Here is a 19,701-nt window from a genome sequence, read left to right as displayed (position 1 = left end):
AATTTATGTACTAATTAGAACAATCATTGCTTTTTAACCTATTAATTCTAGAAGGTTTTTGTAATTCCCTTGGATTTTCCTATATATTTAGTAGTAGTAGTAATTTATTATTTCTTGTTCAAAATATCAATTCCTTACATATGTTCTAATTGAAAGCCAACTGTTTTTTTTAGATCCTGTTTGTTTTTCCATTCTGTTATCACTGAACAACATATGCAAGTTATTTTCATGTAATGAAAAGAGTTCCTTGGGCCCTCTAGGTCTGTCAAGCTGAGTGGATTTTGACTCTGCATTTACTTTGCCAAAGCTTGGAGCAATTTCCTCAGGCCCAAACATACCTCTGAGCATGATAGCAGTTTTCATTATCTTGACTGTGGTAATGTTTTCATAGATGTATATGTACATCAAAACTTATTAAATTCTACCATTTAGATACATATCATTATTTCATTATACATGAATAAAAGTTAATTGTTTTTCAAAAAGATATCTTTTTATACAAATTGGAAATGGTGGTAGGCAGCATGTTAACTAGAAGACCTGTCCTCACAGTGATGAGGTATGCTTTAGATCTGGCAAGAAGTGCTGCTCAAGAGCGATGAAACCAATAGTCAATCGTTTTATACTTGACATTGATATTCAGACTATAAATACATGTGTTATTTAGCAGGCCATAGAGTGATAGATGTATGAAATGAGTGTGCCTCTGTGAGAGTGCATGTGGATATATAAATGAATTAATGTTTGGCCTAGCTTATGTAAAGCTACCCAAAGCATTTGAGAATCCCTTAGTCATCTTAGTCTCTCTGAGAAAGGACTGTGATTCAGAGAATTTGTCATTTTACACCATGACCAAGAACATCTAGTTCTATTTTCAACATAGCCACACCCTGCCTGCTTTACTTTCCTAAGATTTCTCCCCACCTCCCATCATATTAGTCAAAGTCTTATGGAGAGGATTTGCTGTGTAAAATTTGATTAATTGAATATCATTTCTGCCTCTTCCTTAAGGTTATATAAATATTTATTAACTGACTTGTGCTTCTAACACTCACTCTACAATGCTTTGCACATAGTAGTAGATAACTACTTTCATTTTAAAAATAGGAATGATAATAACTGCCTTATCAGTTTCCAAAGATAATTCATTATATAAAACAAAATGAGATTAAAAGGAAAAGTGATTTTGAAACTGTAAGTAAAATTAAAAGTCACGCAGTAATTTAAATATAGATATTATAAAACGTTGATATAAAAGGCAATATGAGATTAGATTATAAAATTCAGGACTAGTATTTGCAAATTGTTTACACTAATTTATTGGTATGAATTATACTTTTCTCAAAGGAGAGGACACTTCTATATAGAATCTCTTGAACAACTAAAGATATTAAAGATATTAAGGGAATGCCATGTAATACATAAAAACTGTACTTTAAAAGAGATTTCAAAAAGTAGGCAATAAAAATAACTTTGGAGGCTCAAAATACTTTTTAAAATCTTGCTAAAGCTTTTTTAATCTTTTCAAGTCAGAAGTAAGGCACCACACATAGTTTTAAATTACATTAATTTTCCAGGTACAGGTAATGCATCACCTATCATCCTAACTCTCTATTGCCTGTCAAGACATGTCACACTGCTTTTGAACATAGAGCAAAGGGATCTATCTATAACTATCAATTTTTATCTCATAAATATTCACAAAGAAAAATATATTTTTCTGAGAACCCACAGATTAATCCTGAATTGAATTGCCCTATGAAATTTTATAGTTTTAAAAAATAAAACAATTTTAAGCATTAGAAAGAAAATTATGTATCTGTTAAGGAGATATGTTATCTCTATAAAGATTTTGCTATCATTAAGAAAACACACATTTCATATTAAGATGATGAAAAGATAGTGCTGGTATACCTGCAAGAGATCAGAGGCAAAACAAAATTTATATTTCTTTGTTCTGAGATAAAGACTATAGTTATAATTCAGTGTTTTCTTTCACATGATAGAAACAATCATGTTATTCTTCATCCCTCCCACCTTTTAAAAAAAATATATAGACTTTGTTGATATATTTTTTATCTTTTTATTACACCTATCTATATTGTTGAAAGTATTACAGATGTCCCCTTTTTCCCCCATTGCCCCCTCTACCCTGCAACTGCCCCCCCCACATACCACATTATTATCTATGTTCATCCCTTTTTATTATCCTTAAAATATTTAAATGAGCCAAAATGTTAAACAGATTAAGAAAAATAAAATGAACTTTCAGTTAGCTAAATATGTGTAAAGGTGATAATTAAAATGAAAAACGTTTTTGTGAAATAGAATGGTATAGGATTTTAAATGGAAACTCTCATTAAAGTTTCTACTTTATAGAAGCCTATTTCATTTTGTCCAACGTGGTTCCAATTGAACTGTGTATTTTAGAGAAAATATATCTATACCTACATTTAACCTTATCTATCCATCTATCTCTATGTATCTATCAAAAAGATATTTTAATTATTTTCATGATTTTGTGTTCTCTTTTACTTATATCTTTATTCAGATGCCCCTTTTGTTACAGAAAACACATACAGTAGTTATATATTATTCTTTTGAAAACATTGTTTTATTTTTAATATTTTTAAGCTTTAAAACTGTCTTCTAATATTTTGATTCGCACAAAACTTTTGGTGTTCATCAAAACTTTTCTCCAATTTCTTCAAATATTTGAAGAATTTAGACTATATAGGCAATCCTCAAGAATAGAATAGTTTGGCCTGGCCTGTGTGGCTCAGTTGGTTGAGCATCATCCTATACACCAGGAGGTCACTGGTTCAATTTCAGGTTAGGGCATATGCCCAGGTTTTGGGCTCAATCTCCAGTAGGGGATGTGCATCAGGAAGCCTATCTATATTAAACAGATTAAGAAAATTGATGTTTCCTCTCATCAATGTTTCTATCTCTCTCCCTCTCTCTGAAATCAATAAAGCATATATTTTTAAAAATAGTGGAACAGTTTGAAAGAAGTAATATAATAAGCTAATAGAAGAGATTCTAGGAGATATTTAGAGATGGAATTAATGTGAACTATATGTAAACTGCTGTCACCAATTTACTTGTCTTCTGGCTGTGGATCTTCCCTCAAACTTTCGAATCTCTTAAATTATTACATGAATATGAATATATGTATATGTGTATACATATCATACACATGTGGGTATACATATATATTTATAATGGTTACAAACAAAGCTATTCTGTATATTTAAATATTTTAAATAAAGCACTTTTAAACATTTCATTTTGAACATTTTGACTGAACACACAAAGCTTGTCAAAACTTTTAGTGGGATCATTGCAAAAAAGGATCCAGAGTAGGGTGGATTGGTAAGGGACCCTCACCTCAATATATCCTAACACTATTTTGGTATGTGCAATAGAAAGCATTTATCTTTACTATGGAGACCCGTTGACTTCATTCCAAAATTGTCTACCTGTCACTGCTTATTGTATCAAGATTTCGTGACAATGCAAGCTTGCAAACTTCACAGGCAATATTTTGATGAGACAACAAAAGTGCTGTTAACAAAACTTTTTACTGATGCTAAAACAAAAATGAAAAACAAAATTAAAAAAAGAAAACAAGCAAAACTTGAAGTATTGGTAATTGCTTGCAAACCCAGTACTTTAGGCACCTTGTATGGATCTCTTATTATATGATCATGAAGCATATAATAAATTGTGCGTTAGATTAAATTTCACCTATTTTATATATATACTAGAGGCCCGGTGCACGAATTCATGCAGGGGGGGGTCCAGTGGGCCCGCCCCGATGGGGACCTATCAGGGCTGGGCCGGTGGAGGGAAGCAGACAGAGGTTGGCTGGCTGACCTGCCCCTGATTGGGGGGGGGGACAATGGGGGCTGGGCCAACTGGGGGGAGGGGCCATGGGAGGTTGGCCGCTGGCCCCACCCCCAATGAGGGGGCAAATGGGGGCAGGGCTGGCCAGGGGTGGGGCCACAGAAGGTTGAGGGGGCCGATCGGGGCCCTGATCCAGTTAATTGGCTGCCACAGTGCACGTCATAGCGACCGGTCATTCCAGTCGTTCCAGTAGTTCCGTTGTTCCAGTAGCTTGGCTTTTATATATATAGATGTATAACCCTTGGAAACAAACAATAGTATGGTGAAGGCCTGGGGGAGGGACAGGTGTAGAGTGGAGGGGATCAACGGGATAAAGGAGACATCTATAATACTTTCTATAATAAAGATAAATTAAAAATAATAATAATAAATACATTTCATCTTACAAGTGTCTGGAGTTTTTTTTTTTTTTTTTAAATATATTTTATTGATTTTTTACAGAGAAGAAGGAAGAGGGACAGAGAGTTAGAAACATCGATGAGAGAGATCGATCAGCTGCCTCCTGCACACCCTCTACTGGGGATGTGCCCTCAACCAAGGTACATGCCCTTGACCGGAATCGAACCTGGGACCCTTGAGTCCGCAGGCCGACGCTCTATCCACTGAGCCAAACCGGTTCGGCAAGTGTCTGGAGTTTTTTTTAGTACTAATGGCCATGCTACAAAGAAGACCTTTCTGTTTTATCTAATCTGATGCTCATAATATTGCATGTCATGAAGACCTTCTCTTTTTAAATTTAATTTCTTCTCATATTTTGCCTAGTTTTAGATTGTTAAACTTTCATTTAACAAATAAACACATAGTCACTGGCAGGTAGTTGGAGGGAATGTTAAAGCATAATGACATAATTTGGAACTTGGTGTGCTTCAACATCTGCCTTTCCTTTCTTCTATCTTTCCTGTCACTCCCAACTTTATTTTATTTTCATTTTTTATTCGTATTTATTATACTTAATGTCAGGGGACTTGTACATTGCATTGCATAGGATTCTTTTATCCTGTATTGAATAACTATTTGTATTGTTTTTCATATAACCTGACAGCAAATGTGGTACTTAGCATATTTTTAAATGTTTATTCTTGTTTGCATATAAATATTGGTTAAAACATCTTTGATGATTATTATCAACATTAACCTATGAAATATGTATGTGATTCATAAATAATAGGCAAAATACAGTTTGAACTTGAAAGAATCTTCAAAATCACCTAATTTACTGTCTTACAAATTGTTTCACGGTGTCCTAGTGCAAAGGTATTTTAGATATAAGAGTTCCAATTAAGGTAGCCAGTGAGGCAAGACCTTTTGTTATTTCTGTAGCTTAAAAACTGGGTAGTGAACCCTTTGATATCTTCTGATTTTCTTATTTTACTGTTGAGAAACTTGAGGACTTCAGGGCTTTGTAAATCATCAGCTGTTGTCTCATTCATAGCCACTTAGTAGCAGAAATTTTGCCTCAATATGTGGCCACAATGATAATAAAAGAATGAGCATTAATATTCATATGCACAGCAAATTGAATATTGACATATTGTCTAGCTCCCAGCAAGCCAATATGTTTAATTTTTTTGAAGAAATAATTTTACTTCAAGCTTAATTTTATGTATACAAAATCAAAGTATTTATGTACATAATTGTTGCTAATAAACAAACTATATATTCACTAAAGCAAATACATTTTTCATTTTTACTGTTTGAAAGCAAATTGAAATTTCTTGGTGCAGTACTGAAGTGTACATTATTAAGATATGGTCCCTGAATATATATGCAATGTAAAATATCTGTTTGAACTAAAATAATGTTTATCTTGTGACTGAGAGGTAACATCTAGGTAAGGTCAGTAGTAAGAATTAGTAAGAATTGTGTAACTATAACTGTGATTTCTCACTTTACCAACTGGATACTCCATTGATTGGACATCCATATAACCATATGTCATTTTTTTTTCAAATTTAGAATCATAATTTATTTGAGTTCTTGTATGTGTGTATGCCATAATTGCTACAAAGAAGCTACCGAGGATATTTTAAAATATTGTATGAAGTTCTCTTAAACATAGTTCAAAAAATATTTGGCTGTCATGACTGGTTATTACAACACAAATCATGTGTTGGCCTATAGCTGCTGAAATCCCCAGCTGCTGAATGTCCTAGAAATTAAATTATATTTTTCTTTTTCTGCACCCCACAGAATTTGAGGCTGATTCTGAGGTTAAATCACTTTCTTGACCTCAAAGATCTTTCAAGAAGTATTCATAAGAAGCTGTCTCTGGAGCCTTCCACTTTAAGGTAACAAATGATCTGAACTGTGTAGCTAGTGGAAAATAAAAAAGCAAGAAATGGTTCAGCTAATAGAATATATATTCGCATGAGTTTTTAAAATTTATAATAATTTCTTACCAAAATAAAATAATATTAACAGTCCATAACATTTTAGTGCCCTGAAAAGATATATGATTGTACTTAAAGTATTAGTCATAGTTTTTAGAGGAAATGTCTCTTTCTTACTTATGATTTTCATGAAAAACAGTATTTTTTTAAACACCCATGAGCTTGAGACTAATCTATCAAATTTGCTTGGTATTTAAAATTAAGAATTAAGGGTTCAAATAATTAGGATAAAAATAGTGACAATAATTTTTTAATGTTGATTCTGACTGTATAGAGCACTAAGCTAACAATACTAATATAATAAAACTAATAATAAAACAAATCCCCCCAAAAGATATAAAAGTGGGTTCTCCCTCTTGAGGGCAACGTGGTGATTTGTTAATAAATCATTGGCATTGGGTTGGGTTTAAACATCAGTGTGACCAGCACTGGCCTTCCAATGGTATTTAGGAACCTAATCTTTTTATTTTAGTTCAGAGTACATCACTGAAGTTTAATGTTTTTTTTTCAAAACACTACCAAAATGTTATTTTAATATTTTGCTTAGTGTGCCTAAGTCCTTCAGGCTAGGGACTTGTATTAAATTCCCCATTATGAGGGACAAAGAAACTAGCAAAAGGAGACAAAAACCTTCTCAGCATGCCCAACCTTTAGTGATGGTGCTTGCTTTCTAAACATTTTCATGTGGCCACAAGGCCCAAAGTTCATTTTAGACATGTTGTATAGGTAGATGACATTTGTGCTTGAGGTATCAATGTTTAGTTCTTTAGCTATAATAATGCCTATGAATTTGGATTGGTTATATGGAAAACATAAAAATTTTGTTTTAGGAAATCAGTCATCAACATTGTTATTTAATTTATTACCCTTTTGAGGAAACCAAAAATTTCAGCTTGTATGTTATTCATATTTTATACATGAATTGATCATGGCTTATGGAAACTAAAATAAGACTATGGTACCATACCTGTTTTGCTCTTTATGTAAAGCTAAGAAGGTGTTTATTGGAATTTATTCATTTCCAAAGCATCCTGCTGTTGTTGTTTTTTAATATTTTTAAAAATATATTTTATTGATTTTTTACAGAGAAGAAGGGAGAGGGACAGAGAGTTAGAAACATCGATGAGAGATCGATCAGCTGCCTCCTGCACACCCCCCACTGGGGATGTGCCCGCAATCAAGGTACATGCCCTTGACCAGAATCGAACCTGGGACCCTTGAGTCCACAGGCCAATGTTCTATCCACTGAGCCAAACCGGTTCGGCAGCATCCCGCTGTTTAACACAGGTTTATTATAATCAAATCTCTTACAATAGAAAAATGCTGACATAGCAAATATCTGAACTGCTTTAATGAACTAGGAAACAATGTTCCTTAACAAAAAATAAACACATTTACATAATCTAGTATAACAGGATATAAATCTGATTATTAAAACGCTTGAAGCTAAGCTGAGTTACAGCAACTGAATATAAAATGCCATTTTTTCAACTTTCTTTGCTTTTAGTCATAGCCATATAAATAGGTTCTAGTAAAAGGGATATATGAAGAATTGGAATGGTGTAGGTTCTGGGAAGAGTTCTCGGGAGAAGGTATGCTGTTTTAGTTTTTTTCTTCTTAGTGCTGGGTTTTCAGATGATTATTCCTAGAAGTCTTCATGTGTGGCCAGAAGGCTCAACTGTATTTTTGAGGTGGTATAGTGGTAATCACTTCCAGGTCCAGATGTCATTATGACATGTGGAGAGCTTGAAGAAACCTAAGTCTTCGTTAAATTGACCACTGACCTTGTGACATTTTATAGGAGATACAACCATATATTTTAAACCACCATTTAATGCTTCTGGGGCATTTCGGCAGTTAATAACATTTTCTCCCGATTAACCTCCCTTTCCAAACTCTCCAATCAGTCTTTGTGTCTGCCTCTCTCTTCCTCTCTCTGCCTTTTTCTCTCTTCTAGTTCAGAGTTCTTTAACCTTCATACACAGTCAGGGTGTTCTTTATCCCTTCTACCTTTTCTGAACTCTTTCTTCCAAGATTTTGTGGTTGAATGAATCATCTGGAAATTTTTGAAAACAACTCTCAACAATTCTTTTTACCACTTTATATCCCTCCGAGGGTTAATTCATGTCTGGGAAACTAATTTAAAAAGCCAATTTTAGTGAATTTATTATCAGCTGGTGTTATATATAAAAGCTCCTAGATAACATTATAACATTTAAACGGTCCTTCTGTTCATTAAATTTGAAGGTCAAATTAAATAGTATGAATGTTTCAGGCAAAGTGGGTCATATTAGTAGCAAAGAGAGTTTAATACCTCTCAAAATTCAACATGGAGGTAGCTGTCTCTTCTGCCATGTGTAAGTCTAGAACTGCTATACGATAGGTAAAAGTTAATAACTTTGCAATGTTAAATATCTTGTGAAAATACTTGACTTTTACCTCAGGAACAGATGCTTTTACTCTACAAGTATTAAATTCTCATACTCCATGCATACACTGCTGACTGGTGCTCAGGGAGAAGTCAAAGAAAACAAGTCCCCATTTGACACCCATGACGATAAGAGGAATACCCAGTTTACTGTGACAAAGTAGGCATTTCTTACATAAATAGTTCCTAGCTATGCTTTGGAAGGGATATTTTTCCTTAGATGGCTCTGTAGAAACCTCTATGACAAGCTGTTATATCTTTTACAAATCTGCCAGATACTTTTTATGAGCTTCAGATCCTCTTTATGACTATAATAAAGGAGAGTAGCAGCCATGTGTGTATCCAATGGCCCCCAAGCAAGCATCCTTATACAGAAAATATAATGAGATCTTCAGATATTCTTTCCCTTCAGCTGGCTGGTTGCTGTCTTAAGTCTTCTTTTCAAACCATACCCTTGTCTCTTGAATAAAAATATTCTGTGTGAAGTATGTTGGATAAGTTGTCATCATTGCTAATTATTCTAATAATTGCCAAAATAGTATGTCCACTATCAACGAAGAAATCAGAAACAATAAGGAAATTGAAATTTACAGTAATCTCAACAGTGCCGTTTGTTAGACACCTTGTAATAAGTTTAAATCCCCACACATGGAGAATTCTTGCTACCTTGGTGCCCCCTGTACCTACAGTGCTTTATTCATTTGTCTTTATCTTCCAGAGTTCTACTTCAAGACTTAGTGTAGATATCACCTTTTCAACTAAAAATGCTCTTGACTTTCTCTTTAATACACTTTCTTGAGTACATTGAATATTTTTCTGCACGGCCATTTTTCCTATATGATTAGTCCTTCCATATTACCAAATACTTAATTATTGACCTCCCCTGGGTCTCATCATCACTACCTAAAACATTCAGGCTTTTTTTTTCTTTCCTGCCTTTTCTCTGCCTGCTGTTTTAATTTAGAAAGTGTCTCCATTCTTTGTACTTTCCTCCATCTCAATTGTCACGCAGGTCTCATTTCCTCCATAAAACCATTCCTCAACCTCCGAGATTTTTCTGATCCTTCATTTCTTGGAGCCACTACAGTCATTACTGGTTACACCACTCATCTGGCACGTTGCGTGCACTGCATGTTATTATTGTTAAGTGTTGTTAATGGCATGTTTTGCATCCTCAAGTACTTTGAAAATTTAAAGCACTGGCAAACACTGGCTCTCAGTAAGAAACCTTAAAGCTCTGGCTGCACAGTTGATCAGTGGATGTTCTTCAGATCTACAAATCTTTTTAAATTACACATAAGAAAATGTGTATGTGCACATTTAAATATACACCTATTTTCCCCAAAGGAACAGTGTCTAAAAATCTTTATCAATCTAACAAAGGTGACAATGTCTTAAATTCATCCATCTAAAAGATTAAGCATAATGGTTTGTAGTCTTTCTTCCTCCATCAGGCATACAAACAGAATGCAGTTACTAAATATTTGTGATTGATTCCCCATGTTCCAGAGTCTCAGCTTGGACTCCTGGGGAACACAAATTAAGAGTGAAGAAAAAAAAAAGAGATAGACCAAGATTAACAAAAAATGCAATAGAGGCAGGAGTTAGCTCAAATCCATATTGGACTTGTCTCCTATTGGGTGAATTAACCATGTTATCTTATTAAGGATATTTTTAAACATTTATTTTAACACAAAATATGAACTACTATATCTATATCTATATCTATCTATATCTATATCTATATCTATATCTATATCTATATCTATTTCTATATCTATATCTATATCTATCTATATCTATATCATCTATCTATATAATATGTTTAAAATACATATGTATAATTTAAGGACCAAATATAAAGAAAAGCCCCATGTAAATGGCATGAAGACCAAGATATTAAAAATTGCCTGTGCCAGGAAATCCCTTAGAAGAGCTTCTACACAGAAAACCTCTTATTTTCTCCTAGAGTTAATAGTTATTCTAAATCTAGATGAAATAAATGAAAATTGAAATATGCCATGATCATGGATAGGGAGATTCCTGTTGGGATGTAGCTCTTCTTTGATATCTTATGTTTCTGTATATTTTTCATGTGAAGCCACACCTTGACTCTGCAATATCCTTTCTGGGAGGTTTGTGTCATAAACAGCCTTAGAAGACAGAGATGCAGTATCTCCCTCCTGAGCAAAGGGAAGGTTTGTTTATTGTCCAGTGTAATAAAGATAATATCTCCCTCCTGAGCAAAGGCTAGTTGGACTTATTGTTCACTAAGACAAATGTGTTTCACACCAGCATTTGTGAAACTGTGGAGGCTACCTTGGTATTTTACTGTAAAATAAAATTTCAGACCCTTCATGGTTCTTGACAATTTTATCTCATAAAACTATTAATTTCCCATTAATTAACATGTAGACTCAATGTAATCCCAATCATATCATAAAATATTTTTGTTAAATTTGAAATTTTTATTCATATATAGTATAAATAATATACCCATCTAATTTACATATGTATTTTAAAAGACTAGAATAGGTAAGGTATTTCTGAAGAAAAAAGTTGAAGGTTTTTATCTACAAATTATCATAACTCTTCATACAGTTTAAGGGATAAAGACAATGTGTAATTAATTGTTGCAGGCATTGGGAAAAAAAGACATTAGAACACAAAAAAGAGCCCCTGCTAGATTCATATATGTATGGACACTTGATATGTGAAAAATATGTTATGATAGATAAATGAGGAAAAGACAAACATTTTAATAAATGGGGATAGTACAACTTCATATCAACATAAAAATGAAATTGATGTCCTACACTATAATTTCCAAAAATCAATTCCAGGCTTATTAAAGACATAACTATGAATAGAAAAAAATATGTCTTTTAAGCAACTCAATAATATTATCATGAACTTATTTGGAGTTGGGCAGTATTTTTTAAACAACATACAAATCATAAACCATTATAAGGAAAAGTAAAACATCCAATAATAATAAAAGAATCATAACCATAAAGGAAAATATTTATAAATATAACTATTAAAAATAAAGGTTTGTTCATCAAAAAACATTATTGAGAGGTTGAAAACAACCCACCAAATAGAAGGCATTTGAACATTTGAAACTTAATATGTGTGTGTGTGTATATATAATATGTGTGTACATATATGTATATAGATAGATATAGATATAGATATAGATAAACTCCCCATATATACATATGTGACATATGTGTGTATAACTATACACAGGATGCAATTCAAATTAATAAGGGTAGAAAAAGGAAAATGAGAAAAAGCCTTCAACAGATACTTTTTAAAAGGAGCTGGTCAATGACCAACAAATATATCAAACAGGATTCAAGGCTGATATAATTTTAAAAGATCTGAGTATAACAAATGTTGTGAGTTATATCATGTAGAGTGACAGAACCCTCTCACTTGACTGAAGAGAGTGAAAAATCGCACAGTGACTTTAGAAAACAGTATGGCAGTTTTGACAAGCCAATATGATATGATGCACCAATACCAATTCAAGATAGGTACCCTGAATAAACTCTAGCTGTCTTGCACATATGCACCAAGATGTCAAAACAGTTTATAACAGCATCTATACTAATAATAGAGGAATATGCAAATTGTCCCGGATGCCATCACAGTAACGACCAAACACATGCTGCATGGGGTGACCAGGCCGGCAGGGGGGTTAGTGAGGGATGACCAAATGACTGAACAGCAGGCTGTGTGGGGCGGCCAGGCCAGCAAGTGGGGAGGGGGCAGTTGGGGGCGGCCAGGCTGGCAGGTGGGGTAGGGGGCAGTTGGGGGAAACCAGGCCGGCTGGGGAGGGGCAGTTGGGGGTGACCAGGTTGGCAGGGGGCTCAGTTGGGGCAACAAGGCCAGCTGGGGAGGGGGGCAGTTGGGGGTGACCAGGCTGGCAGGCAGGCAGATAAGCAGTTAGGAGCCCTGGGATCGGGCCTATATTGGCAGTCGGACATCCCCTGAGGGGTCCTGGATTGGAGAGGGTGCAGGCTAGGCTGAGGGGACCCCCCCATGTACGAATTTCTTGCACCGGGCCTCTAGTTGTTTATAAAAGCCCTGAACTGAAAATAACTCAAATTTTCATCAACAGTAGCACAGAAACATAAATTGGTATATATAAGGTAATACTTTAAACCAATAAATCTCAATGAAATATAGCTACACAAAATATGAATTTATCTCACAAATATACTAAGTTTGAGAGAAAGAAGCAATGCAGAATACATAACAGACAAGTTCATGTATATAAAGTAAAAATAAGCCACAAGTAAATTATATTATTTGCCATATGTGCATACATGTTATACATATACAAACATATATAAATGACATGTTTGCATATATGGCAATATATATATATATATATATATATATATATATATATATATATGAAACATTAGAGACTCTGGCCAAAACCTGTAGAATAGAAATACCTTTGCCCAATGTGAAATTCATTGTTGGGCATCTTTGTTTCATTCCTGATCTCAAAGAATAGTTTCATGTCACAATCAATATGATGTTTGTTATTGGCTTTGGATATAATTATTTTCAAATTATAGAAGTTCACTTTTATTTCTAATTTTCTGAGTGTTTTTAATCATGAATATATATTGCAGTTAATCAAAAGCTTTTCTTCATTCAATGTGACAGAAGTGATATTTTTCTCCAGTTGTATCTGAGATGTATTACAATAATTGATCTTGTAATTTAAAAATCAATCCATTATTACTGGAATTAAACCAACTATGCTATGAAGTATTTTCTTTCAGTTTGCTAACATTTTACTTAAGACATCCATTTATGTTTGTCAATTAGAGTTGCCTATAATTTGCTGTCCTATACTGTCAGACCATTTATTGGAATAATAATTAGATAAGACTCATAAAATGATTAGTGATGTATTCCCTAATTTTCTATAGTCTTCAAAAGTTTGTATGATAGGTATTATGCTTTTCCTTTAGTATTTTTAGAGTTTTCAGGGAAAATTTTGTAAGCCCAGAATTTTCTTTGTGGTAAAGATTTGTAATGTTTCTTTATTAAAATTAAAGTTACAATCAAATTATTTATTAACTGCTTTATAATTGAAAAAAATATAAATTAATTTTATTATATGATTTTACAGGTTTTCTATTTTACCTTTATTCTTCTCTATTTAAAGTTAAATTTTATTTCATTAATAAAAAATAGTTGATAATATAGTTATGTTTTACTTTTTTAGTCCTGTTTTTGTTTTATATATATATCCCATTTTTGGCCCTGATGTATATAATCTCCCATTCTTGGCCCTAATGTTGGAAGAGGGGAGAGAGAGAGAGAGAGAGAGAGAGAGAGAGAGAGAGCTCAATTTGTTCCACTTATTTACTCATTCCTTGGTTCTTGGTTGGTTGATTCTTGTATGTGCCTTGACTGGGGATCAAACCCACAACCTTGGCATGTTGGGATGACATTCTAACCAACTAAGCTAGCCGGCCAGGGCTCCTCTTGAACTCTTTTGATATTTATTTATTTAATTTTAAAGATTTTGTAATATTGATTTTCTTTACAGAGAGGAATGAAGAGGAAAGGAGAGAGAGAAACATTGATATTAGAGGAAACATTCATTCGCTGCTTCCCACACACCACCTACAGAGGATAGAGCCAGCAACCCAGGCATGTATTTGGTTGGGAATCAAACCACAACCTTTCAGTGTCCATGACTGTGCTCAACCAACTTAGCCACACTGGCCAGAGCTCTTTTGGTATTTAGATGTGTGTTTATTAACTCAGACCTCCAGAGTCTTCTCTAGATATCTGCAAGTATTATTTTTGGTTTATTATAATTACTGTATATGATTTTATTCTATAGCAGATTGTCAAAATTTGCATTTATGAACATTAAATGATTCATATTTGCAAATTTGGTGCATTGCTGTTGATATTGCTTAATGTAAAGTCTCATTTGTCTATTAATAATACAGCTACAGCACCTTACACTTTTATATTGTATGCGTATATAATAGCTATGCCTTTTGTGATCATAAAATAATTGTGTTATATTTTTAATTGACTGAAAACAGTTATCTCTTAGCTTGAAACTTTAATGCCTTCTGTTTTAATACATTTACTGTTATGTTTAAGTCAAACCTACCAACTCTTTGTACTCTTTATTTGTCCTCTGTACACTCTTTTTTAAAAAAATATATTTTTATTGATTTCAGAGAAGAAGGGAGAGGGAGAGAGAGATAGAAACATCAATGCTGAGAGAGATCATTGATTGGCTGCATTCTGCACACCCACACTGGGGATTAAGTCCACAACCTGGGTATGTGCCCTGACCTGACCGATAAACGAACCATGACCTCCTGGTTTATAGGTTGGCACCCAACCACTGAGCCATACCAGCCTGGCTATATACTGTTTCTCTTCCCATACCTTTTATATTATTTTTATCATTCTACACTTTTATCAAAATATTTTTCTATAAACTTGAAATCTTATCTAAGAAATTATAATATTAACTAGAGGACCGGTGCACAAAAATTTGTGCACTCGGGGGGGGCCCTCAGCCCGGCCTGTGCCCTCTTGCAGTCTGGGACCCCTTGGGTGATGACCACCTGCTGGCTTAGGCCCGCTCCCCAGGGGATTGGGCCTAAGCTGGCAGTCAGACATCCCTCTGGCAGCCCGGCAGCCCTCAGGGGATGTCCACTTGCCAGCGGGGAGCAGACCTAAGCTGCAGTCAGACATCCTTAGCGCTGCTGAGTAGGCAGGAGAGGCTCCCACCACCACCGCTGTACTGGCAGCTGTCAGCCTGGCTTGTGGCTGAGCAGAGCTCCCCCATGTGGGAGCGCACTGACCACCAGAGGGCAGCTCCTGCATTGAGCGTCTGCCCCCTGGTGGTCAGTGTGTGTCATAGTTACCAGTCATTCCCAGTCTTTCTGCTGTTAGGGTCAGTTTGCATATTACCCTTTTACTATATAGGATAGAGGCCTGGTGCACGGGTGGGGGCCGGCTGGTTTGCCCTGAAGGGTGTCCCGGATCAGGGTGGGGGTCCCGCTTGGGTGCCTGGCCAGCCTGGGTGAGGGGCTGATGGCTGTGTGCAGCTGGTCACACCCCCTTCAGGGTGGGGGTCCCCACTCGGGTGCCTAGCCAGTCTGGGCAAGGGGCTGAGGGCCGTTTTCAGGCTGGCCTGTGACTGAAGCTCGCAGCCTCTCCTTTTTTTCTTTTTTTTTTTTATTCTGGGATTTATTTACCTTCTATAATTGAAACTCTGTTGCCGTCACTGGCGCTCCCAGCTCTGAGGCCGCGGCTGGCTGAAAGCAGGTATCTGGGATTTGTTTAGCTTCTATAATTGAAACTTTGTTGCTTTTGGAGCTGTTGCTTTCGGAGCTCAGAGCCAGGCCGCAGCAGGTGGGAAACCTTGGCTTCCTCCATCACTGGAGCAAGCAAACCTCCTGCTCACTTTAGCTGTGTGGCTGCCGGCCGCCATCTTTGTTGGCAGTTAATTTGCATATCTCACTGATTAGCCAATGGGAAGCGTAGCAGAGGTATGGTTAATTACCCTTTTTGTCTTTTATTAGATAGGATATTTAACCTATGAAAGTTTAATTTTAATGTATTTATTAATCTCCTCCTGAGCCAAAAAAATAAAAGACTTCTGATAACTTTAACAGAACATAATGCCTAACTAAAATGAACATATTTTATAGTTATTTAAAATTATAGTTTTATCTTGTTTATTATAAGAATACATTATTTTCTCACATCTACATTTTTATAGTAAGTAATATTCTCTCTCCCTCCCTTTTTCCTCTTTCTCTTTTATTTTTCATTATTTATTTCTAGTATATTTTCCTAAATCTCTGACCTTTTTGTGGAAATACTTTCCTTCTAACAGAGATACCTTTTTATATATTTGCCTTAGTTAAGGTCTGCTTCTGTCAAATTTTTCTCAGTTTTTAAAGAATTGAATGTTTCTTTAAGGTATCATAAAATTCATAATTTTTTTACTGTTTATAGAATTAAAGTGTGGTATTTATTTTCTTGCAGCATATTGATGTATCATTTGTCTACATCCTGATTTTTATTGCTTCTGAAAAGTTAGTTATCACTTCCTTTTTATTGCTATTACTCCCTTTAATTGTATATGTGTTTCCTCTGAATATATTGGATCTTTTAATTGTCTATTTCTTCATTTTGCTCTTACCTGTGTTGGTGTAGATTTTAAAATTTATTGTTCTTTGGATTTCTTGAATTACTTGAATCTTCTGACTAGTATCTTTAATCAATTTTGCAAAACTTTTTGTAAATAATTCTTGTGATATCACTGTTGCCCTTTTTGTCGCTCTTCTCCTAACTGTAGTTAAACTTGTGCAATTTCTACTTGTTCTTTCTTTGCTCTGTTATTTATTTTTAAGGACTTGAGCTGTAAGACAGAGGACTTTTCTTGTTCTTCACAAACTCCAAATAGGCCTGATACTTTAAACCTCACTTAATTATTTCTTATGGGTTAGGAATTACAGGGGTGGAGGACTGAGACAGTGTCTCCAGAAAACTCACACCTAATGATGCATTGTTTGGGAAATGTTGACACAAACTGTGAGAGTAAATAAACCACAACTGGTTTTGCAGGTGCAGTCCAGGTGGGCCTTGGCAGATGATATTCAACTGTATGAGTTGTAGCTCTTATTATCTGCGCTGCAGCTGATATTGTAGTTTCAGCTAAAGCAGTAAATTACCTGGAGGCATCATTAACTTGCAATTAAGATTCACTTCCAAACAGGTAGCTATTCATCTAAAGATTTAAAAAATTACAGCTAGAGTCCACATGTTTTAAAGTGTGCACTGACACATACCAATTGTGCATAATTCTTGAGCCATTGGTAATAGATTTATGGGAACAGCTAAGTAGACATAAAATCATCCATCTACCTTCTGCTAGTCTTTGGAACATGCTAGCATTCTAAACTGGGAAAGCAAAATGTAGACTCTGTCCCCAAGAATTTAAAACATAGGTCCTCACTTATTAAGTGTGGGCTACACTCCATTCAGAGAGGGAGGCATGAAAAAGAAGGAAAAAGGAGAATCTTTAACGTTAAGAAACCTGACAAATACTATCTCAGCCCAGTGATCAAAGTTAACATCAACAATGACAAGTCATGTTTTGTAGTATGTATCCTTCATATGATGTTGAAGAGAATGTCACGTCTTCTCTTTGACCTTCCTCCCCAGTTTATTCATGAAGTAAATATGAACTAAACCCAGTCAGGGACATACTACAAAATACCTAACCAGCACTCCTCAGAAATGGCAGGTCATCAAAAACTAGACTTTGAGTAACTGTCACAGCCAAGAGGAGCCTAAAGAGACATGACAGCTCGACATAATTTGATATCCTGGACAGGAAAAGACCCTAAGTACCAATTTAAGGAAACCTGAATAAGGACTTTAGTTAATAACATATCAAGTTTGGTTCATTAACTGTGACAAACGTATTATACTAATGTAGGATGTTAATAACACCGGGAACATGGTGTGTGATATATGGGAACTCTCTGTACTACCTTCACAATTTTTCTGTAAGCCTAAAACTATTCTAAAGGAAAAAGATATTTTAAAAAGCATGGTGATAGATAACACTACCATGGAGCTCCTGATTCGGTAGACACATTTGAGCCTGAGATTCTGCATTTCTGACAAGCTTCTGGTGCTGTGCATGTGGCTGGTTCTGCTCACCTGGGCCTCATGCAGTTGTTCTCAGCATGGTCTCCAGGCCAGCAGGGTCAGCATCACCTAGACTTTGTTCCAAATGCAAGTTCTCCCTCCGCAGGCCTAGTGAATCAGAAAGTCCAGATTGGGCCCCAGCGATCTGTTTTAGAGCAAGCCCTTCTGGGACACTGACCTCTGGAGTCCAGGCTTTTCTTCTTGACTCTCAGCCATGATACAGGACTCCACATCCACCACCAGATAAAAGACAACAACCTCCCATACACTCTTCACCAGCACCACTGTGCTGTTCCTGGTTAATGGCATTTTTCTTAACTTCTAACAGCTTCCCCTTTGGCCATAATTTTGTCAGCTTTTGACAAAATGTCTTTAAAATAGACTCCTTTTGCCATGTTATTCACATACAACATAATATTAGTTTCAGGCATGCAACATAGTGATTCAACACTAATGAAGTGATCAGCATGATGAGTCTAGTAACCATCTTAATCCTCTTTCCTTTTTTTTGCTCACACCCCTTTCTCCCGCCTCCTTGGCAGCCATCAGTTTGTTCTCCGTATCTATGAGTTTGATTCTGTTTTGCTTTGTTTGTCTGTTTGTTTTTAGATTTCTCATATAAGTGAAATCATATTGTATTGGTCTTTCTCTGTCTAATTTATCTCACTTAGGTCCACCCATGTTGTTGCTACTATGTTGATTTTAGGCTCAAAGAACTTGCTAAAGTATACTTTCCATATTTTCTATTAGATTTTGGTTCATCATTAGAAAATAATAGACTGCAAATACTAGTAATGGGAGTTTATATGTCTTTCCAATCTCTCCATAGTCTTTCCTCAATTCCTCTTCTATTTTTCCTCATTCTTATTTTTCTGACTAGTGCCCCAGTGTGCATTAAATAGAGTCACTTATGGTAGGCATCTTTTGGCCATTCCTAATTTTAAAGGAAATGTGTTTACTGCATTGTAAATTTAGGTAACTTTTATCGCCTTAAGGATGTTTCTTTCTACTCCTAGTTGGTTTTTTTTTAAATTATCAATGAGTATTGACATTGATCAAATATCAGCAGTCTAATAGAAAGAACAGAGAAAATGATAAGATGCAATATGGAAAGATGAAATGGCCATGTGGATGCTCCTAGAAGACTACCCTCCAGGGGAGGCAACTGATGATTAGATTAGATGTATAGCATTGTCTCTTCTCTACATTTCTTAAATTATTTTCTATGTCCTACAT

Source organism: Myotis lucifugus, unplaced genomic scaffold (genome assembly GCF_000147115.1).
Source record: "Myotis lucifugus unplaced genomic scaffold, Myoluc2.0 scaffold_24, whole genome shotgun sequence".
NCBI lineage: Eukaryota > Metazoa > Chordata > Mammalia > Chiroptera > Vespertilionidae > Myotis > Myotis lucifugus.
Note: the sequence above shows the minus strand (reverse complement) of the source record.